General features: G+C 47.3%; 1 protein-coding gene across 1 annotated transcript in view; it reads right to left on the bottom strand.

Annotated features, from left to right (window-relative positions):
• LOC145405060 (coiled-coil domain-containing protein AGAP005037) overlaps positions 1-23,607 on the bottom strand; it is a 1,039,366-nt gene that overhangs the window by 386,174 nt on the left and 629,585 nt on the right. The gene's annotated exons all lie outside the window — the stretch shown is intronic.

Below are 23,607 nucleotides of genomic sequence, written 5' to 3'. Positions count from 1 at the left end.
AAAGTTTTCCAAGAAGCAGTGTCTGGCACCAAACATTAAAAAGACATTTTTTTTTTGCCTGGGTAGCTAAACTGCAAGGCATGTAAGTCAATAGTGAAAAAGGAGTGTTCAGTGATGCAAAATGCTGTACTGTGTTGTAGCAAGGGTTAATGTTGATCTTGGACAAGGCATTTCAGTGTCTGAAATTGGCTCATTTGGTGTCATACAAGTGATAATGGTTTTAGAATGTGAGATACTGTGTAGTATTTTTATATTCAATTATTGTGCATGGCTATGGAAAAAATTTTTATCACTTGGCATGAAGACATTTGATGAATAACTTTATCTGACCCTACAATGAACTAAAAATTATATTTTTATCTCCATGACTGATCTTTAATATGTGATATGAAGTATGACAATGTACCCTTCTATCTGATAAAGAAAACTAAATGAAAAAAGCCTCAGCATCTATAGTAATCACACAAAATAACAAATAACATAAGCAAGACCCATCTGGTTATAATTCTTACACTACGTCCATACCCTTGCAGAAAAACATTAATTCCGTCTACACTATTGTTACAGAATACATCAATGAATTTATGTGTATTACTACGTACTGCAACCGTTCACACCAGCACTTCAGTTTAAATTACAAATCTACACGAGGGCTGCCTTCTAGAAATTCCTGGATGGATGAAACCTCATATCACAAAACTTAAACTATACGCTCACTGAACTTTATGTAACTCCTGCCAATGTTGTTTCAGGAACTGACAAGGATTCAATATGTAGATTATTCCACTCCAATCTATTTCAATGGTGTGTTGTACCTACAGTGTATTACCAACTTCATCTGAAGTGCTAAGAAGGAATCTTATGCTACGCAGGAAGGGGGATTTGCTAGATAGGAAGTACTGGAAGGTTCTCAGTATTTCTTGTATTTTTCAGTTACGAGTGGGAGTTGCCAGTTAGCCTGTTATTTGTGAGTGGAGGTATTTTGTAAAGTTATGTATTAAATTTTATCCTCTTTTTCTCTATGATGCTTTATTTTGGTGTTTGTCTGTTATATTATGTAATTGTATCTCAGTCTGTATGCTAAATAATTTTGTGTTATGCAGCGTCAGAAAACTCTGGGTATTTTAGATGTCTCCGTCTCTGAGAATGCAGTAGAACATTCTAGTCAATAGGGAACGGGGAAGGAACCAGAGGAGTTCCACTTCAGTTTGAGTTCAGTTTTGAGTTTAGTTCAGTGTCAGTGCAGTTAATGAAGACTGTATAGCTCAGGTACTTGTGAAAACAGTGAAGTGATGTTGGCAAGCATTATGTGTAGCTATCTGGTAAATAAAGACAGCTAACTTAAGAAGCCAGTGTTTATTTACAATGCCTGAGCTGCTCTCACTGCTGCACACTGAAAGCCTGACCATAAGAACAACATTCTCACTGGGCAATGCCTATACTGAACTATTGCTGTTGAAGCCTGTGGCAGTGTTGGACAGGGACATAACAGTGGTGTCAGGGGTGTGGATCATTAGAAAAGTGCTGCAGTAAGTCAAACCCTCGACATGGAGGCAGAAGGCGTACAGACAATAGGCCAAGCTAGGCAGAAGGAGGCATACCTAGCAGCAGTCATGAAGCTATTACCAGCACGAATGAAGGACAGAAAGAACTCAAAGAACAATTATAGGCACAGAATGAAGAACAGAAAGAGCTCAAGAATGAAATCAAAGAAAAAATACTGGCACAAAGTGATGAACAGAAAGAACTATTTGAATGACTTCAAGATGTATTACAGGAGCAACAGAGGGAGTTACAACTGAAGATGCAAGGACAGCTAGATCCTTTCACAGGTGAAATAAAGGAAGAACAGGAACAGTTGAAGGAGGCAGTATACACTGAACCAGAGCAGCAGAAATATGAGATAAGCAATAATGTGATGGAGTGCAGACAGCATGTAGATGACCAGATGAACCACGTAGAAGACCAGTTGAAGCATGTAGACTGCCATTTGAAGATAATTAGTGAGAAAATTGAGGCTGTGGAGAAATACTGTGCTGCTGAGCCTGAGATTGGTGTACAGGGAGCATATGAAAAAAATGGACAGTGTATGGTGACTCTTGATTAATCCCAAGCATCTAAAGGTAGCATTACAGGGTTGAATAATCAGCATGTAGGAATTTTGAGTCCTGGACTTAATTATGATGCTCAAGTTTTTAGGCCCCAAACAAATGAAGTGCATGGCTATAATGGGGGTCCAATTAAAAAGGAACCTCAGGAATTTGATGGCAGAGTATCTTGGGAAGCGTGCAGTTTGAGTTACTTGCTTATCAGAATGGTTGGGATGATAGGAAGAGGGCAGTGCAGCTTGCTACTAGCCTCAAGGGTGCCACAATGGAAATTCTGGGCCAGACGTCAGTAGAGGAGAGGAACAGTTATCAGTCCTTAGTAGAAGTACTGGAGCACAGATACAGGACCACATACCAGACTCGAGGCTTACAGAGCAAGATTCCGGAGCTGTGTATGGGCTCGAGGCGAATCCCTATAGCAGCTTGCTCATGACCTGGAGAGTATGGCATACAAGGTGTACCATGGAGCAGCACACCTAACCTGTTGGCTATTCTTCTGAGGGACCAGTTCATCAATGCATTTGATGGTGCAGAGTTGAAAGTGCAAAAGAAGCAGGCACAACCAAGAAGCATGTGAGAAGCACTAGCCAGAGGTCTGGAAACATAAGGTCCAGTATGTCCACTTTTCAGACAGGTTGTAGTGCAGGCTTCAAGGGAAGAAAGAGGCAGGTACGTGAAGTGGAAAAATCTGAAGGAAGTTGCTGGTACTGTGAAAAGCCAGTACATTGGAAAGAGGACTGCTACAAGTGGAAGAAGGAACAGAAGACCAGAGGAGGTTGCTGGTTCTGCAGGAAGCCAGGACACAAGGAGGAGGATTGTTACAAATGGAAGAAGGAGCAAGAATGGGACAGTGCAAGGAAACCCAAGACTGCAACAAATGGGTGTTGGACATGTGGTGAGGAGGGACACTATGATTGTCCAAATGAGATGGACAGCAAGAAGAAGGCTGCAGAAAACAAGAAGGAAGAGGGTAAATTAGTAGAAGCTGGTGACAAGAGGCAACCACCAGCCAGTTTTTCCCAAGAAGCCCCACCACTGAGGAAATGCAAGAGAACCTTGATTGATAGTGTGCAAGAAGATGGAAGAACAGACTGCACGCAGCGTAGCACGAATGGGAATCTTAGCAAGAAATACTGCCGTACTGTGGTGACAGGGCCAGCATCAGATGAAGAAGACCTGAAGAGGATACAGATGGAGGATGGAGATTTACAACCAGTGCCGGAGTGGCTGCAGCAGAGTACTATGCGACCATCTTGGGAAGAAGTTTCCAGGTTCAGCCCTGTGACTAAAAGCTACTGGAGTCAGTGGGACCTTCTTCGTTTGAACAACAGACTACTGGAGCATCAGTGGGAGACATCTGATGGCCTCAGCAAGTTTTGGCAACTGGTGGTTCCAAAGAAAATGATGTCTGGGATCTTGGAAGAGTCCCATAACCAAATCACTAGTGGGTACCTGGGATTGAAGAAAACTCTAAGTCAGCTTCAACAGAGGTTCAACTGGACTGGCATGCATCAGCATGTTGAAGAGTGGCGTCGGGCCTGTGCAGTATGTTATGCCAAGAAAGGACCCGAGGAATATGGTTGCGGATCTCTCCAGCTGTACCAAGCAGGTGCACCGTTGGAGAGAGTCGTGGTGGACATTGCTGGACCTCTGCCACTCACTGAAAGAGGAAACCAGTATATATGTGTTGTCATGGACTACTTCACAAAGTGGCCAGAAGCCTATGCCATCCCTGATCAAGAGGGTGTGACTGTTGCTCAGGTGTTGGTTGATCAGTTTTTCTGTCGTTTTGGGATGCCACAGGAGCTACATTCAGACCAGGGTAGAAACTTCGAGTCTGCTGTGTTTTGTAAGTGCTGCAAGTTACGGGGGATCAAGAGAACAGTACAACCACAATCAGATGGGATGGCGTAGAAATTCAACTGGACCCTGAGTCAAAAACTGGCCAAATACTGAGCAAAGGGGCAGACAGAATGGGACCAGACATTACCTGCATTCCTGATGGCATATCGGTCTGCATCCCATGAGTCTACCGACTACACCCCTGCAAAACTGATGCTGGGCCACGAGTTACGTTTACCCACTGACTTGTTAATGGGAAGACCACCTGGTGAAGACCTGCCTACAGATACCTCCAGCTATGTGAAGCATCTTCAGGAAAGGTTGGCTGAGGTACATCATCAAGTGTGAGAAGCCCCTAAGTTTTCAGGCGAAGTGATGAGGTGAAAGTATGATGCCAATGCAAGTGAGGTAAGCTTCAAGGACAGTGACAAAGTTTGGTTATACAATCCTCAGTGGAAGGGACACTCACCGAAGTTGCAGAGCCCATAGCAAGGGCCTTACATTGTGTTGGACTGCCTATCAGATGTATCATACCAGATTTGGGGAGGCAGGAAATCTCACCCAAAGGCAGTACACGTGAATCGTCTGTGGCGCCAATCGCTACAAAGGAAACGTCAATGTATAATCGGAAGGGTAGGGAGTAGTCGGAGAAGGTGACAATCGGGGCAGTGATGAGTTTATTTTTGAGCTCCTGAAAAGCAGCCTGTCTCTCATCGGTCCAGGTAAAGGGTTCTCCCTTCCGAATCAGGTCATGGAGAGGCTTGGTGATGGTAGCAAACCCCTTTACAAATCATCGGTAGTAGGAGGTAAGGCCCAGAAATGCCTGGACCTCATGGACATCTCGTGGTAGGGGAATATCTGCGATGGAGCGCAGTTTGTCTGGGTCAGAGGCTATTCCGTCTGCAGAGATGACGTGCCCAAGGAAAGAGAAAGTTCTAGGGGCCAGGACGCACTTGGAGGGCTGGAGCTTGAGGCTGGCTTGGTGAATCCGTTGGAAGATTTTCCTGAGGCACTGGAGGTGATCAGCCCATGTTTTACTGAAAACAATGACATCGTCCAGGTATGCCAGACAGATTTCCCAGGTTAGGCCACTAAGGACAGACTCCATCAGCCGAGAGAAGGTGGCGGGGGCGTTGCAAAGGCCGAATGGCAGGATGCTGAACTCATAATGTTTCCCATTACTGGTGGAGAAGGCGGTCTTTCCTCTGTCCTTGGGGTGCACGGGGACCTGACGATACCCTGACTGGAGATCTAAGGTACAGAACCAAGAGGCACTGCGTAGGGGGTTGAGGGAGTCGTGGATCCTGGGGAGAGGGGTGGCATCCTTAATAGTTATGTCGTTGAGGTGGCAGTAATCCACGCAGAAACACACGTTGCCATCCTTTTTCTTGACGAGGATGACGGAGGAGGGCCAAGGGCTGCTGAAAGGTGAAACAACGCCGGCATCAAGCATTTCCTGGACCTGCTGGTCTTCCTCTGCTCGTTGTTTGGGGTTCTTCCACCGGGATGGTCGGCAGATTGGTGGTCCTGTAGTGTGAATTTCATGCACCAAGTAGGTGGTGTGGCCGATATCTGAGGGGTCTGACGCAAAGAGGTCCTGAAAGTCCAAGAGGAGATGGCGAAGGGTGTCCGATTGGTGAGGGGAAAGGTGGTCGGGGATGGGGGGCAAGGGGGCGGGGGAGGACTGGGGAAGGATGAGGCATGGCTCTGCTTCTTCCATTTCTCCTACCACAAGCCCCTTTCATAGCGTGAGGGGGGATTTGGAGATGTTTGCAATTTGGACTGCCGCAACGTGTGGAGGGAGGAAGGTGGTGGGGAGGAGACAGGCCAAGAGTGTTCCGGGCGGCGAGTCGTGGGAGACTAGGACAGATGTTCCTGTAGGCCTGCTTAACGGCAGCCGTGCTTCATGTTGGGGGGGAATCTTTATGGTGGGGGTGGTGGTGGCTGGGGAGATCGGGGAAGCAGAGGGGGCTGGGTGATGTGGGAGGCGAGGGAAGGTGTGGAGGTGGGGGGGGGGGAGGAGGAGACCAGGGGAGGGGTGGAGGTGGGGGGGGAAGGGGGAGGCCAGGGGAGGGTGGTGGGGAATGGGATGTGGAAGTGCACACTGCCTTCAGGGGTCAGGAGGGGAAGGGAGGTTGGAGGTTTTCGGAACTGGAGCTGCTGCTTGTGGCAGTCGATGGTGGCTTGTAGTTTCTGCAGCAGGCCCAGTCCCAGGTATTCATCATAATTACAACCGGTGGAATCAAACACTATGAACTTGTGTTGTGTGGATACTTGCTGGTGGGTGTCGATGTGTAGGGCCTGGCTTTCCCCAAGGATGGGTAGGGGGCCATCCCCTGCGTCTATGAGTTGACATAAGGAAAAGCGGGCCAAAAGTCGACTTATGACAGAAGTAGAAGTGGCTGTATAGACAAGACCTGGCCGCTCCCGTATCGACTAGAAGCCTCGTTTTTACCCCGTTCAGCCTCATTTTGTCATAGATTGGGGGGCGGTATCTGAGAGAGGAGGCCCCTGCCACAGTGGGGAGGTGCGGGGGGCAGTCCTAAAAATCCAGCTGTTGTTGGATTTCCTCTTCCTCCGGCTCCATTTCCCCGGGATTGGAGTCTCCAGTGGGTGCGGGTTCGTCCTCGGGGCCCTCGTTTTCAAGGGAAGACACTTTGTGTCAGCCTGGGGTGATCAGCTTGTGTCTGGCGGCTTTGAGCTGTTCACGGACGTCGTGGAGTGGACACTGGTGGCTGCACGCTAAGAACTCCCAGGGGTTGATTGAACTGAGGTTCTGGTTCTCTTTGTGGCTGGGGCACTTGTTCGTGGGGTGAGCCATGGGTAGGCTGGGTGTCGGCGTAGGGCTCGTGAGGGGTAGAGAAGGTCGTGGCTTGTTGTGTGGTGTGGGCTTATTCGTGAGGAATTTGCTAACCACATTGATTTGCTGGGGGGTGGAGCGGGAGGTTAAGAGTCACCGAATCAGCTGGATGTCCCTGTCGAGGTCCCCCGTTGGGTTGTGCATGGTGAAGTGCTCCTTGACCATACTGGGGAGGACTCTGAGGAAGGTGTTAAATGTATGTTGTTCCCAGATTTCATCATCTGTCTCCGGGTAAGCGGCGGTGACGAGTTGCCTGGTGTGGATCAGAGTATCGTCCAGGTTGCCGTTTTATGTCAAACTATCCAATTGGGATAGCGCCACTGTCCTTCCTAACAAGGGTGTGATGGTTTGTATAACCAATTTGGTGAAATTCGCCCAGGTTAACTTGGGGACGACTTTTGGTGCAATGTTGGCAGCAACTTTGCCCAGTAGTGGTAGCGTGACAGCTATCTTCTGCCTGTCATCTTTGAACCCAATATCCAGCAATGGGTTAACTATTGACAGATGTGTGTGGATGTCACACTGTTCTGGGTTGAATTTGGCCAATTGCACGTGTAGTTTCATTGCCATTTTGCCAATTTCCCTATGCCCGGGTCAAGAACCACTGCTGTCCACCAGTGTTATGTTAGGCATTTAAGGGCTGGCTTCCCATCCCCAGAATGCCTTGAGTGTAGCTGGGTTCCCTTTCCAGACCAGAGCTTAGACACAGCAAGACAGGAACAGGGAATAAAAACACCGGGCAACAACCTTACACGTGTACTGACAAATTCTCTACAGTGGAACAGGAAGTACTCATACACAATATGCTCATCAAAATCAATACATAGGCTGGTAGGTGGGTTTGGAGTATCACACAGGATACTATATAGACAGGAGTCTTACTTCGGGTCTGGGCAATACATAATTTTTACAGTCTCTGCACAAGAGGCTCTTTTCCACAAAGGAGGCAAAACACAGGTTTTATGAGTTCAGGAGAATTTGTTCTGGCACTGACTCGGGTTCTAGTTTTTACGATAGTTATGAGAGTTATGTCACTGTTTTCCGTTTCTGGACCTACACAGGGTGGCTGGACAATGACACAGAGTTATAACAGTAATATTGAGTGTTTGCCTCTCATCTTATACAAACTAGGTATGCACTGTTTCTGGTGTTTTTCCTTATTTCACTGAATCACACTTCTCACTTAATTTACAGTCTTGGCCTCTTGCTGTCAGTCTGTACGAGCCATATATCACTGTCACTGTTAGGGAATGCCACTGATCGGGCGACGGGGGAAGCAGGGGGCACGGGGGACTCACAGTCGTCTGCCTGGGGTAGGAGGAGTCCCTTCGTCCCATGGCCATGGGACCACTCTCAGGGGCGGCGTCTCTCGTCAAGGGTCTGGGCTGGGCGTGGTAAAGGGCCCCTCACTGTTGGGGCTGGGGACTGGGGTCTGGCCCTTGGGACTAGGGCCAAAGAGGTCTTAGAAGCGCTCCCTCAGGCGCCTCGTGGAGGAAGGGCGTCGCCTTAATTGGAGAGGGGTGAGGTCTCGCCCCGGGGTCCTGGGGGCACCCTCAGATGCCTGTAGGCTGCGGTCTCCTTCTTGTGGCAGCGCCATCAGGTTGGGGCTGCGGCGTCACTCCCGCCCAGAGTCCGTCAGGTGGAAGTCCTCCTTGGGAGCCGATTGGAGGGAGAAGAGCCCCAGAGATAACATTGGGCCTCTCCACCAGTCCTCGGGGCAGAAGTCCTCCTACTGGAGGTTGCCTCGGTCTAGGAGAACAGAGGGGAGGCCTACTCTCCTGCCAGTAGGCAGGGCTGACCGCAGGTCACCCTCGCGTCGCGGAGTCACTGGGGGCAAGGGGCTTTGGTGTCCCTCCGGTGCAGCTATGGGCCGTCGGTGGGTTCCCTTGGGCAACAGACGGAGGGCGGCTATGGGCCGTCCCTTCGCTGTTGGTGTGGCTTTGGTCCATCACCGGGGCCCAACTCCCTGACGGAAACGCAGATAAAGCACAGCCATGGGCTGTCGCTTGCTTGTCGGTGCGGCAGTGGGCCATCACCGAAGTCCCATACAGAGGGTGACGTGCAGGTGGGAAGCGGCTATAGGCTGTCTCCTGCCTAAGGGCACAGCTATGGGCCGTGGTCTGGTTAGGTTAGATAAAGTAAGGTACTGTAATTGCTTTGGAGGGTTTGAGGGGGCAATACTACGGCCTTCTCAAACCGTGGCAACATGGGCCTTGTGGTGTGCATCTGTGAAGGGCGTGAGCAAGATGCTGAGTCCCAGTATTTACTCAATATTAAATTTCTGTCCACATAGAGACTGAACGAGTCAAGATACCCACTAGGCATAATTTACAGTCTGAACAAACTATGTATTAAGAACCTAACTTGCACTAAATGTAGCAGAAATTAAATTATATAGGACCACTCAAATGGCGGGTTGCCATCATATGCCATCAACAATATTCTAATATCCGTTTATGATAAATCTCTTGAGTGTGTGGAAGAGTTTTGTTATTTGGGAGACATGTTGTGTGCTGGAGGTGGGGCTGGAGCTAGCTCTGTGGCTAGGGTGAGAAGTGGTTGGAAGAAGTTCAGGGAGCTCTTGCCTCTCCTGACATTGAGAGGGCTCTCCCTACATGCTAAGGGGTCTTTGTATGCAGCATGTGTTAGGAGTGTAATGCTGTATGGCAGTGAGACCTGGGCAGTGAAGGAGGAAGACATTCACTGGCTCAGACGTACAGAAATGACAATGATTAGGTGGATGTGCAGTGCGTCCCTGCGTCCAAGGCCTGGAGGGGCTGGGTTTACAATGGAAGAGTTGAGAGGTAGGATGGGACTGGAGTGTATTGGTGTTGTGATGAGGAGAGGTAGATTGAGGTGGTTTGGACATGTGGAGAGGATGGGGGATGATAATTGGGTGAGGAAGGTGAGAAGTGTTAATATTGGGGGTGGGGTTATGAGGGGTAGACCGAGAAAGACATGGGACGAGGTCATTAACCCCTTAACCGCAGGGCGTCACTTTCGTGACGTTTGGGAGCAAAGGATCATACCGCGGGGCGTCGCTTTTGTGATTCTGTGTTATTTTGAATTCACCCGGGCTTCCAAGTGGGGGCTTGTATCATCTATCAGTACTGCCAATGTCCAACACTAGTCAGCACTCCTAATCTCATCTGTACTCCCATCCATTGTTGACAATTTAGCCATTTCTCCCCGTTCTTGACTCCCCTCCCTACCCCCCCTCCATTACCCTATCCTCTCGCCTGCCCGGCCGTGCTACACTAAGTAAATCTTCCCTGGAATTTTTCACTGATTTCATCCATTGAAATAAGCCCTATGTCCTATTCTTATACCAAATAATATATACAAGAAAGAAATAAGGTAAGTGAGAGTGCCATACACCTGGAATTGGCTAATTATCACCTGACAACACTTCACGTGCACTCGTTCGCTAATTTTCGCTGTTTTTTCCCCCTTGAAATATGCCGTATAATCTATTTTCGTAATAAATATACATGTAAGGAGGGAAGGGAGAAGCCTAAGTGATATTTACATTCACCTGGAACTACCTAATTTATAATGTATTGTCTAGATTTCCTGCCAATCATTTCAGTGCTAGACATAGCTGTTTCAAGAGCTAACATTGGTAGCTCTGAATATACCCCAAGTAGGCCTCTAATCTATTTTCATAATAAATATACATGTAAGGAGGGAAGGGAGAAGCCTAAGTGATATTTACATTCACCTGGAACTACCTAATTTATAATGTATTGTCTAGATTTCCTGCCAATCATTTCAGTGCTAGACATAGCTGTTTCAAGAGCTAACATTGGTAACCCCTAAGTAGGCCACCACCCCGGCCCTCCGTTATCAGTTTACTCTCATCTTCCGAAGTGAGAGTACGTATGTTTCTTCTTGCTGACTTCAAGGACTTTTTTCACCCCCATGCAAAGGGCCCTGTGACCTTTACCCCCTACTAAACCTCATGTGGAAAGAGGTAAAGGGCTGACAATTGATAAAAGAGTGACTACGATCTTTCTATTGAGTAAAACAGTGCAAGTGGAATTGTAAATAATGTGTAAACAGCAAGTGAAAGTAATGAATGTAAATATACGTGAACAATGGAAAATAGTTTTATAAGTTACTTCAAGTGACAGTGCATAACACAGTGTAAATAAAATAGAAATGTAAATAACGTAAATAAAATAGAGAACATAAATAGAAATGTAAATGAGTAGTATTATAAGAATACGAGTATATACCCTAGGAGTAATGAAAGTGAAAGTTTCACTCTAGCATGTCTGAATGCTATGAGTTATGAGAGTGAAGATGAAAGTGACATTCACTCTCAATGCTAGTATACAGGACGAGAAAGTGAATGCTACGTATTTTACTGAAAGAAATTGAATCCCTACAGTGACAATAAACTAATACTACTGAAGGAAACTTATGGATAAAGACTGTAGATATATATAAGTGTTATATAGTAAGAGAAATATAAAGTGTGAGGGGTTTTATGAATAATAAATGACAGAGTAACAAGAGCGAACTAGTGCCAGTGCGACGATCAGACGCGCTCGTAATTTCCATTGCTTTCACAGTTTTTTTTTTTTTTTGAGTATGGATCCCAAACTACTTGAAAATTGTAGAATAGTGTTTATAGTGTTTGTATCTGGCTGTGGTTATCATATTATGGGTTGTCGGGAAGTGTAAAGTGGAGACTTCGTTACCCTACTTTAGAGGTCTCCACATGTCCTACGGTAACCGACAAAGGCTCAACAATCATTCCAGGAGAAAGCTGAAGGTATGTGCCATAAGCATATGTAATTTTATTATTCTAGGACTAATAACTGATTTTTGGCAAATATTTTTTAAGAGTCTGTCGGAGCCCAAATAACCCCGCGGGACACGCAAGTCATTGGTAAACAAGCCCGCAGTGTAGGGGTTAAGTGTGACCTTAGGGTTAAGGGACTGAACAGGGAGGCTGCAATGGATCGTGCAGCGTGGAGAGCCGCCATAAGGTGACCAAGGCCGACACATGCAAGCATGTTGGAGCCTTTAAAAAACAAAAACGAAAACGAAAACGATAAATATAAACAATTCACACTATGTTACATATATATATATATATATATATATATATATATATATATATGTGTGTTCTATTTATATTATTTATATTACGGTATATGATATTACTATGATTCACAGTTTCACACAATAGTGTAGATATTTAACGAAGAAAAATATGCTGTTTAAACAGCGCGGGGAATGTGTTAGTCCCAATGGTGGTGACATCTACCAGAATACTAGCTCTGAAAGCACTCCATTGAAAACAAAACTCTTTTGTGCTTCATTACTGTATTTCACTAAGGTGTCACTCCATGCAAAGCTTTCATATTTCCTGACAGTTCAGTATTTATTTCTTCGCTCGTACCTTATGTTTATCATAATGTTCCTTTACATTACTTAAAACTCTTAATAGGTCAAAACATACACTCTGGTTCCTGGTATTGAAGGAACACATCCACATTAGCTGCTGCAAATCATGTTCTTCAAAAGTATGAGACCCAAGGGTATCACACGGTACCTTGTATGAGGTCTGCCAAGGAAACGAGAGTAAATTGGTACGATAATGAGGTAAATGTCGACGGTATCCTCGGCAAGCCTGGAAATTGTTTGGACAGATTCCAGCCCATCATACAAGGTACACAACAGTGTGACCAACTCTTGTTTTATGTTTTAGCACTGAAGATATAACCTATCATAGAATACTTAATCTATCTATCTATTGCCAGAAGCCTTAATCCCGTAAGGGGTGGCCACAAACATATCACCTCCATGTCACCCTGTCCACCGCCATTTCACTGCCCTGTTCTCAGCTCACACCCCTCTCTCTCATACACCTCTCCACTCCATCCCTCCATCTCATCCTTGGCCTCCCCCTCCCTCTTCCCTCGACCTCACACACATACACTCTCCCTGTCAGTCTCTTGCTTCCATCCTCTCCACATGGCCAAACCACCTCAATATGTTTCTCCTAAAGCTTCCTATCACATTCACATCCACACCACGATGCTCCTTCACTTCTCATTTGTCAGGCTGTCTCCATGTGACTCCTATGCTCCTCTCAAATAATTCAATTCCACTGCTCTCACCCTTGACTTGTGTCCCTCCAACAAGGTCCAAGCTTCATTTTTGTACATTAGAGTTGGTATTACGTACAACAAGGAAGAAAGGTTGCTGGTTCTTTGAAAGCAGTGATAAGAAACAGGGAAGTGAGCATGGAAGTGAAAAAGTTACTGCATGACAGTATTATACAAGGGAGATGAGCACTGGCAAGTGGCAACAGTGTGAGAAGCATCTTGTTGCTGACAATATGAGGAATGTGTGTAATAAGGTCTATGCCTGGTACCATGGAACTTTTCCTCAGCAAACCTCATACGAGGTACCGTGTGATAACCAAGGGGTGTCACATGTTACTCTCGTTTAAACCTCATACTAAGTACCGTGTGATACCCAAGATGCAAATAAACAATGAACTTGTGGAATGACTCGCACAGTCTGGACTCACTGTTTTTATCCAATACAATTTGGTGACCTATGAAAGTCTGACTGCTTATCTCAAACATTACAAACTTCAACATTTGTCAGTCTTTGCATCAATAGCAGTGGCACTGCAAAAAGCACCTTTACTTTTCATGGACTGTAAAATACCTGAGACTCCAACCCAACATGCTGAAAGATCTACTGCAGCCCCAGCTCCAAAGGCAGCCATAGAAAATACATGCACCCGGAGAAACCACCACCGAATCGCAGGAATACAAGTGTCCACCCAAGATGGACACAGGGAGCCAGCATATCCAGCAGCCGGAAGTCCCTCTAGCCCGGAACCGCCACACCGCCACCACTGCAAACCGAGTGGGGCTGGACCTACTACAAAAACTGGGACCCACCATAGACTGCCAGCACAGGCGACTATGATTTGGGGGCCGCCAGCACGCAGCCGGCCTGCACAAGGTGGTACAGGCCATCACAAAAAAAAAAAAAAAAAACACTGTGGCCCATTACCACCAGGCCTGGGTACCGCTGAATACCATGGCCCAGCAACCCCTGCTCTTCTACCCACAAATGGACCAACCATTTGCCGGTAACTGCTTGATTTCCCCAGCCATTGTTCCCCCTCACCTCAACACTGTTAGTCACGAGTGTCTCTGACAAACCCTTCACTCTCTCCACAGGCCTAGCCATGCGAGAACTGGAGACATTCGAAGCCCTCTCCGAACCACTGGGTGCGACGGGCATGCCTGACCCCAGCACCCCCTTCTTGCCCCTCATTCCCTTACACCTTCCCCCACAGCACCAACAGGACCTGGAGCAACTACTCCTTCGATACTAGGAGGTCTTTGCCTGAGAGATCTGGGCCGGACCGAGATCTTACACCACCCCATTCACACTTTGGGACCCCCACATGCCAGCCATTGAGCTGGAAAAAACCAGCACAACACCAAGAGGAAGACCGCAAGGTCCAAGAAATGCTCAAGACAGGGATAATAGCACCCTCCAATAGCCCCTGGTCTTCCCCTGTAGTCCTAGTAAAGAAGAAAGACGGATCTACAAGGTTCTGTGTCGACTACTGCCCGCTTAACAACGAAACTACTGTATAAAAGATGCCATGCCACTTCCTCATATCAATGACACCTTAGACCCTATACGGTGCATGGTGGTTCTCCACCCTAGACTGCAGTTGGGCTACTGGCAGGTACCCATCCAGTCAGACCACTGTAACAAAACTGCCTTCACCACAAGAGGTGGCAGACTGTACAAATTCAATGTGCTCCCCTTTGGCCTGCGTAATGGGCTGGCCATTTTCTCCCACCTCATGGAGTCGGTCCTGCAAGGGCTCACTTGGGAGACATGCCTTGCTTACCTGGATGACGTGATTGTATTTGGTTGCATCTGGAACACCTTGACCACTTAGGGCAGGTGCTGCATCGCATACAGATAGGGGGTCTTAAACTCAAACCATCTACATGTGCCCTGGCATGAGAGTTCATCACTTCCCGAGGCCACGTCATCTCATGCAAAGGACTCGCCCCAGATCCTGAAAAGCTGCTAGCCATTGCAGAAATCTCCCCACCTCCAGACATCAAAGGAGTCCATGCCTTCCTCAGCCTCGCCCCCTACTACTGGAGATTCGTCCGAAATTTTGCCTCCATCACAAAGTCCCTACATGACATGATGAAGAGGGGAAAGGCCTTCCAATGGACCACCCCGAGGTTGGAAGCTTTAGAGACACTCAAGCGCCACTTCACTACCACACCAGTAGTTGAATTCCTGGATTATACCCAGCCTTTCTGACTATACACCAATGTCTCCCTAGTCGGGATCGATGCTGTCCTCTTGCAAGTCCTGTAGGGCAAGGAGCACATCATAGCATGCACCAGTAGGACACTGACGCCATCCAAAGTTAACTACGCTGCCATGAAGCGCAAGTGCCTCGGCGTTATCTGGGCACTGAAGCTCTTCCGATCATACCTGCTGGGCACCTCAATCACCATCATCACAGACCACCAATCTCTACAGTGGCTGCAATGGTCCCGGACCACAGATGCCCTCTTAGTATGATGGAGGGAAACCTTGCAGTTCCATTTTGACATTTCATACCTCCCTGGCAAACTCCACACTAATGCTGATGCCTTATTGAGGTTTCCCTTTAATTCATTCCTTACAACACAGAAAACAGGACACCACACACCACAGAACACCCTAATGCGACAATGGGAGACAAGTCAAAAACCAGCGTGGCTGCCCAACCACATCTTTGTTGGTGAGGGTAGGAGACTACCTCTATACCCCTTCTGGCCATATCGTCATAGAGTCGGAAGAGGTGGATAACCTCTTGACCCACCTTCACCATGGGAATGGGATCCACCTCAGGCAGCAGAAGTTGTCACAAACTTTCAGGGACATCAATTGGATGCTATACCCTTCGGTCGCTGCCAAATGAGTCACAGAAGCCTGTTGGGCCTGTGCACTGGGGAAGACATCTCCTGAACCCCAGGACCCACAGGGCACTTCCCAGCCACCCGACCCTGGCAACTGCTGGGCATAAACATCATGGGCCCTCTTCCATAAAAGACTGTAGTCCGATTTGTAATTACCTTTGTAGACACCTATTCCAAATTTCTAATTGCCTGCCCTGCCAAGTCCCACTCTTCTCGGCAGTCGTGGTGGCTCTCATCACCGAGGTATTTCTCTACTTCGGTCTTCCACAGGCCCTCCATTCGGGTAACATCCCAGAATTCTCAGGGCAAGTGACTGTCCCAGCTGTTTGGGTACTGCCTCTCCCACTCCCCTTACCATCCCGAGGGAAACGCCACCTGCGAGAGAAGCCACCGGAGCCTTGCAAACCAACTCTGCACCAGGCTAGTCACCCTGGATACCGAGGACTGGTCCTCCCAAGCAAAAATCATACAATGGGGGATGAACACTTGCTCACGAGCGGACGTTATCATGCCCCACGAGCATGTCTTTAAAGAGCCCCGACTGCTACTTCCATTCCAGCACTTAACCCAACCACTAATCAACTCCACCACCCAAGATCTGCTCTCACACCTTAAGAGCCGGCTCTGCCCCATGCAGTCCTGCCAGTAGCTACCAATGGATGAGACTCGACCGGACAACCCCTACCAGGTAAGCCAGAGAGTCATGGATGCTAGGTTACCCCTTGACCACATTACAAACCAAATTCTTAGACCCTTTCAAAATAACATGCGTGCCGAATTGTTACCAGGTTGTCACTGACTCATGGCGAAGCCAGGGTCTACCGCAACAGGCATGTACGACGATACAACCCACCCTCGAACAACCAGACCAACACCGAGACTAACAAAACAAAAATCACCTTTGTTACCCAACCCTGTCGCCAACCAAATGTGATCCCCACAGCCGCCCTCAGCTTTTCACCCCAACTTTCCCCACCTAGAACCACCACCACCACCTCACTCCCTGCCTCCCCATCTGTCCCACTGACGCCTAGTCCCACGACCCACTGCCACCGGGGTCGCTGCCTACCTCTACCTCATCCCCAACCAGTTCCCCAATTCCCCGAAACCCCAGCTGCCCACCCACGCCAACCACCACCAGATTCCCAGCCCAATGCTGCCTGCCAACCATCCCCCCACCCCAACCCTCCCCCAACCCCTCCAGCTCCCCCTCATCCTCATCCTAACATACCACCACTCCACCCTGCTCTGTGCTTCTATCCAGGGATTTTCCCCCCTCCCTCAACACAAGTTCCACCTCAACTGCCTCCTCACAACCCCCACGTCCTTCCTCAATTCCGTCTCCCCCCCCCATAGCCTGAACTCAACTTCCAGCCCCGCGTCCTCCTTCTCCCACTTGATCAACCAACGGAGTCGCATTCCAGTCTTTACCAGATTGGGCCGACAATCACGGCCCCCAAACAGATACAGCCCCACAACACCATCCCACAACACAACCCCACCCCCAGCATCCCCACCAACCCCCACTGCCACTTCCCCAACCTGCACAACACCACCACCCTGAAAATCCAATCCCTCACCAACACACTCTCCTACCCATCCAACTACACCAATACCTCTTCCCCTCACAGCAGCACTTTTGAGTCTGCTTCCACATATGACAAGCCAACCACTGGGTCAAAGGTCATCAACCGTCTCCCTGCCACGATTACACCTCCTACCATCACAGCCATCTCCTCACTCCAACCACAGCTGAACCAAGCCAACACGTTTGTCCGATACGCCTTCTGGGTCTCACAGGATGGGCAACTAAGAAGAATTCAGAAACCCCAACACTTGCCCCCATTGCAAACCAGCTATCTCCACCCCAGCTCCTTGATTCTTGTCGAAGACCCCACCAGAGAAACCCAACAAGTGATCCCACCACTGGAACTTCCTCCTCTACAAGCTCAAACCAACCACCGTCACCAGCTGAGAACAAATATTCAACTTTCTGCCACAAGGATGTGGCTTACAGAACAGCAGGGGTGGTAAAATGCCCAGGACACCAACCCAGCACACCAAAAGATCTACTGCAGTCCAGGCTCCAAAGGCAGCCGTAGAAAATACGTGCGCCCGGAGAAACCACCACCGAATTGCAGGAATATGAGTGTCCACCCAAGAAGGACACAGGGAGTTGGCGTATCCTGTGGCCGGAAATCCCTCTAGCCTGGAACTGCCACACCGCCCCCATCGCAAACCGAGTCACCAGTACCAGCAGCAGCAAGGGCTCATTAACTTAGTGCCTGCTAGAGGTGGCCTGGCAACACAGGAGTTCCAGTATTCCAGTGTGCTTGCTAGATGCAGCACAACCGAGCTTGCTAGAGGCAGTTTGGAAACGCAGAAGGCATTCCAGTGTGCTTGCTAGATGCGATACAACCGAGTTTGCTGGAGGCAGGTTGGCAATGCAGAAGGAGCTGCAGTTTTCCAGTGTGCTTGCTAGATGCAACACGGCCGAGCTTGCTGGAGGTGGCTTGGCAACACAGAAGGAGTCCAGTGTTCCAGTGTGCATGCTAGATGCGGTACAACCAAGCTTGCTAGAGGCAGCTTGGCAAACACAGAAGAAGTCCCAGCCTACACACTCCCCAGAGTCCAGCAGGCTTCCTCAACGTGATGCTGAAGCTGAAGTAAGCCCCCCCCCCACACACACATCCACTCCCATGGGTAGAGAGTGCCCTTCTACCCCTGGAAAAGGAATCCCAGGCTTAACTAACTTGTCCCGACTGTCTCGAGTCCCTTCTAACTTCACTGCTAGACCCACCCTGGGCACAAACCACACAACCCTATCACCAGGCTGAGAGAGAGAGGAGCCAGACATCAGACCTCCACTTTCCGGAGCCTGGGTCATAGCCTATCTCCCCCTTAGCCCTATTATCATTGATACACTACACCAAAAACACCCGTTACAGACCTGCAGCCAAAACCCGGCCCCCTTCCTTTTCCAGACAGTGTCCCAGTGGTGACCGTACCAGATAAGTGTAATATCTGGGACACCTCCTTCCCAATCTCCCCTCCCAATTCCCCTTTGCCCTACTTGACCTTTACTTATAGATATACCTCACGATCTTGGATGTAAAGATGTATATAGGGGCTAGTGAAATAATAAATCTTTCACCTTGTCATCTGGAGTTTCTCTGTCTACCCTGTACTCTAAAGGTGTGTTGAATTCTGCTTTGGTGCTCCACCCTGTTTGGAAGAATCCCATTAGACAAGAAAAGTCCTAGTACAACAGACTGTAATAGCAGAAAGTGCAAATGTCCCAGGAATATATCAGCCTGTGATTATAACGAACAATATACTTATGTATTCAAATTCATTTCAAAACTTAATTCACACAAACTAAGAGTTTCCAAGCAACGTAGCTACTAGAACCTTTAACTTATTCTACGTGAATCTAACCTAACGAAGCAAGAATAATCTCAAGTCATGCTTTCCAGTCTCGCCCATTGTAACAACGGTTTGAGCTTACTAGGCAAACTGAGCGGCCGAAAACCAAGTTCAATAAACAAAAAAGTAATTATAATTGTGCCAATGGAAACAATACCTGCTTTTCTATATCTACTCTGTGGCTAAGCTATTAATGACTATAAAATATTACATATGTACACGTCGTACTAACCAGACGCTCGCCGTGGGAGGGACAAACTTGAACCAGCTCGTAAACACTGTACTGTGATAAAAAGGATGGATGTAATTTTCACATAAGGTATACAATGGCGATTAACAAACAGAAGTTGTAATAAGAACATGGATTATTTTAATGTAGGCCCATTACCTGCAGAACCTGTTCCTTCCAAAGAAATTTTAATAAAAAGAATGCTAAAATCATGACTCGTTAATTTCGCAATGCCAATCACAAGTTTGCTGACTGAATGAATGAATATTCCATCCACATACTACATCAACTGTTAGCCTGCTTATACAGTAAATAACTGAATTTATATTAATATACTCTCGAGGTGACTGGCATGGGATATTCAGTTTACTGATCATGGCAATATATATATATATATATATATATATATATATATATATATATATATATATATATATATATATATATATATATATATAAGAAAAACAATTCGAGTCAGTTTCCCTCTTCGGAATATACTCTCTTGCCAGGATCGATTGGTTGTTAACTAGATACATTATGGGTTATTAATACCATCATGGTACTGGAGAGGGTTGCATTCACGTGGTGGCACCGATAAAGTCGAGCGGCTCCGCTGACTGGTTATGCATACAACCCTAAACCTCTTTCCTATCGCTCCATTAGGATGATTGTGGACTGCAGAAGAAATACAGCTTCAGTCTACTTACAGTCCACTGGATTTACATCCAGATAAGCCTGGGCCACATCAGTGATAAAATAATTTTAATGAATCATAATGTTTAGTTGTTTTATACAGAAATGTGTACTGAATACTGTCTAGTCATATAACTGCACCTATCTTAAATTATTCATGCTCTTGTCTGCCAATTTCAGTTGACTGTATCCTTTACCAATGCCTTGTCCATGGCAATTTGTTGTGAATTATTGTATAATGATAAGTTTACAATTATATTATTAAAACACATATGAGTTACATGCCATTGATGCAGCGTATTACATATGATACTGGAAACTGTAAATAATACTCCTTACAACTACAACATTCACATTAATCAGATACCACACGCTAAAAAAAACTGAAATCAGAGATACGTCGAATATTAAGTACTCACTTCGATCACGATGACCTCTGAACATAACAGATTGAAAATATAAGCACAAAACTCCCCATCACCTTCATGTCGACGCAGATGTGTCGATCAGTGTGTTCATACATTTTCACCAACGAAACCAGAAAATAATGTTGAAAGAAATAAGAACCGTGAGAAAAGTAAATAATCCACTCCTATATGCTCACCTACCTTTTACCGAATTACTGATATAACTGACCTGTGTTCAGTAATTACATCATACACTGCGGTAAACCTGAAAAATAATCTGCTAATTATAACTTGCTAAGAAAACGTTATACTGCATAGCTACCACAGTAATAATCTTTGCAAAGTGCTGAGAGATCTATTCAACAATAGAGATTCCGACAGCATGAGAAGAGAACATAAGCGTTAGAATAATTTCAAAATAATTTCATCAGTACGCTAGAAGAATGAGATTAAACTGTGTGTGGGAAAGTCGAGCTTGCTAGTATGTATCTAGTAAAAATTCATGCATTTAACATCGCACTAGAGACTCTGACCTGAAGGCCGATATTCACGAATCTACAACACTATTATCAGCCTAGTTTCAGTCAAGGGTTGTATTCTACGTAGTATAGAAGCCTTCGTAGCATCTTTTCCTCAGCGATTTATTTTGAAAATTACACCTTAATAATCTCGTTGTTATTTTCATCGTTTTAATATAGTGTGCATAAGTAACACAAAAGAACCATAATATTCACAGTAAATCGCTAAAGGAAGAGGTGTCACATATCCGAAGCCATTGAGAATACGGCCTGAAATGTCCCTTGAGGTACTATGTACACTATATGTGCGCTATTTGGAGGTGTGCATAATCACATATTCTGCAATTTAGCTTCTTGTGTGTACATGGGTGAGCAAGCGTTTGTACAAATCTCATTTGGCTAGTTTCAGCGTAGTGCCTGTAACATAAATGCAGCAAAAATGCGTATGTACATTTGTGAATACTAAGCCTTGTAAGAGAGTGAAAGAACGAAGCTTCAAAAATCACACAAGAAAATGAAGCCAAGTCAAAATTTCGTCGCACTCAACAATGATTTTTTTTTTTTTTTTTTTTTTACCAACCTGCTCCATTTCTTGTGAGGACTCGAAGCTGTGTGGTCTGTACTAATAGTCTACGATAGTTTACTGACCTCCACCAACAATGCCCTTAAAAAGCGAGGTGGTTGAGATAGATGGGTGGTGGTGACAACGAAAGGAATGTGGTGGTGATGGTGGTGTGGTAATTCGCAAGAGGTGGTAGTGGATGGGGCGGTGAGGCAGTGGATAGGGTGGTATGGCAGTGGATGGGGTGGTGCGGTAGTGGACGGGGTGGTGCGGAAGGAGTGGTGGTGGTGTAGTAATGGATGTGGGTGGATGTATGGTAGTGCATGGGGTGGTGGTGTGGTAGTGCATGGGGTGGTGGTGTGGTAGTGCATGGGGTGGTGGTGTGGTAGTGCATGGGGTGGTGGTGTGGTAGTGCATGGGGTGGTGGTGTGGTAGTGCATCGGGTGGTGATGTAGGTACGGATGTAGGTGTTTGTGTGGTAGTGGATGGGGGTGGTGGTATGGCAGACAGTAGATGGGGTGGTGGTGTGGTAGTGGGAGTGGTAGTGGACGAGGTCGTGGTGTAGTTGTGGATGTGATGGTGAATTGGGTGGTAGTGGATAGCTGCTAGTGGATGGGGTGGTGTGGCAGTGGATGAGGTGGCGGTGTGATAATGGATGAGATGGTGATGTGGCAGTAGATGGTGGTGGTGTGGTTGTGGACGATGGTGGTGTGGTAGTGGACGGTGGTGGTGTGGTAGTGGACGAGGGGTGTGGTAGTGGATGGGATAGGGTGGTGGTGGTGTGGTAGTGGATGGGATGGGATGGTGGTGGTGTGGTAGTGGATGGGATAGGGTGGTGGTGGTGTGGTAGTGGATAGGATGGGATGGTGGTGGTAATAATAGATGGGGTGGGATGGTGGTGGTAATAATAGATGGGGTGGTGGTGGTGGTAATAGCAGATGGGGTGGTGGTGGTGGCAACAGCAGATAGGATGGTGGTGGTGGTAACAGTAGATGGGGTGGTGGTGGTGGTAGATGGGGTAGTGGTGGTGACAGTGGACTGGGCGGTGATGCGGCAATGAATTGGTTGGTAAAGTGGTAGTGGGTGGGATGGTATGATACTGGATGGGTGTGGATATTGGTGGGTGGGGGTGGGTGGTTGCATGTCGTAAACTGCTGTGCATGGTGAGGTGAGTGATTATGCAGGTAGACGGGTGAGAGTGGGCGGTAGGTGGTGAAAAGGTGATTTTGCTGGGAGTGAAAGTGAACAGCACTGGTTTGTGTTCAGGGTGGATAGGTGGCAGCACCTGCAATGATCAACAATATGGAGGTGGTGGTGAAATGGGTGAGGTACAATGGGTGATAGTGATAGTACTCGGCTGAAAATGGGGGCAGCTGAAATAGGTGGCAGTGGGTGGGGGGCAATGGGTGGTGATGGTGATGCTGGGCCGAAAGTGCGGATACCTGAAATGGGGTGATGATGGGCAGTGGTGGGTTGAAATTGGGGGTAGATGAACTGGGTGAAAATGAGTGGGGTACACTCGGTGGTGGTGATAGTGATAGGTTGAAACCGGAAGGCTGCTGGGTGACAATGGGAGGTGCTGGTGGGTTGAAATGGGTGACAAGTGATGGGGTACAAGAGGTGGTGCTAGTGGGGTTGAAACTGGGGGCAACTGAAATGGGTGACAACGGGTGGTGGTGGGTTGAAATGAGTGACAATGGGTGGGGTACAATCGGTGGTGGTGATGATTTGAAACTGCAAGATAGGTGGGTGGCAATGGGTGGGGTACAACTGGTGGTGGTGGTGGTAGTAGTAGTGGGGCTGAAACTGGGGGCAACTGAAATGGGTGACAATGGGTGGTGGTGGTGGGTTGAAATGGTTGGGTAAGCGAGGTTGTCGCTGTGAAGATCGCCAAATGGGTAGGGAAAAATAAGGTGGGTTAGCAGTAGAATTTTAAGGAGTAGGGATACGGTAACGAGCAGGAAAAGACGGTTAAGGC

The sequence above is a fragment of the Coenobita brevimanus genome, chromosome 65 (genome assembly GCF_032717465.1).
Source record: "Coenobita brevimanus isolate Jiangsu-jjx chromosome 65, ASM3271746v2, whole genome shotgun sequence".
Taxonomy (NCBI): Eukaryota; Metazoa; Arthropoda; class Malacostraca; order Decapoda; family Coenobitidae; genus Coenobita; species Coenobita brevimanus.
The sequence above is the reverse complement of the archived record's forward strand: the minus strand, read 5'-3'. Positions and strand labels throughout refer to the sequence as shown.